The 827-nt window shown below is 69.8% G+C and overlaps 1 protein-coding gene across 1 annotated transcript in view; it reads right to left on the bottom strand.

Annotated features, from left to right (window-relative positions):
* EMIHUDRAFT_239853 (cytochrome oxidase deficient) overlaps positions 1–827 on the bottom strand; it is a gene marked incomplete at both ends in the record, with an annotated part of 2,996 nt that overhangs the window by 740 nt on the left and 1,429 nt on the right. The gene's annotated exons all lie outside the window — the stretch shown is intronic.

Raw genomic sequence — 827 nt, 5'->3', positions numbered from 1 at the left:
ATTTTTTTCTTTTTTTTGGGGGGGGGGGGGGGGCGAGGCGGTCCTTGAGAGGAGGCACGGGAGGGAGGAGTGTGTCTGTGGAGGCGTGTCTGGGCGCGTCTCTCCTTCGGGTGAGAGGAGGTAGGAGATGATGGAGTGGTCGATGAGATAGTCGCCTACGGGCGGGGGCGGGGTAGGGTGGGTCGCCAGATCGCGCGCCACACTGCAGCAGTGGCTTGCAAGGCTGTCTCGGCTGTCTCTCGGCTATCTCTCTCTCGGCTCCCGGCTACCTCCCGGCTACCTCCCGGCTACCTCTCGACTGCCTCTCTCGGCCACACTCTCTGCTCCCTCGCGGCCGCCGCTCGGGCCACACTCTCTGCTTCCTCGCGGCTACGCCTGGCTCTGCCTCTCTCGCCTCCCCCGCCTCTCTCGCCTCCTCCGCCTCTCTCGCCTCCTCCGCCCCTCTCGGCTACGCCTCTCTCGCCTCCCCCGCCTCTCTCGCCTCCTCCGCCCCTCTCGGCTACGCCTCTCTCGGCTCCTCCGCCCCTCTCCGCTCCTCCGCCTTCTCGGCTCCTCCGCCTCTCTCGGCTACGCCTCGCCCGCTCTGATCTCGTCGGCGGTTGGCTTGGTAAAGTAGACGCGGTAGGCTCGGCACGCGCGGCGCACCTGGGAGAGGGGGGGGGGGAGGGGGGGAGGGGAGAGGGGGGGGCGGGGGCGGGTGTGACAAACAGACTTGGCTGGAGGCGGAGAGGTGGAGGCGGATAGGTGGAGTCGCAGGTTGAGCGGCGGGCCGGGTCGGCAGGTCAGGCTGGGTCGGCAGGTCGGGCTGGGCGGGGGGTGCCGAGTCG

This window comes from Emiliania huxleyi (genome assembly GCF_000372725.1).
Source record: "Emiliania huxleyi CCMP1516 unplaced genomic scaffold EMIHUscaffold_297, whole genome shotgun sequence".
NCBI lineage: Eukaryota > Haptophyta > Isochrysidales > Noelaerhabdaceae > Emiliania > Emiliania huxleyi.
This window is presented reverse-complemented; position numbering and strand designations above follow the sequence as displayed.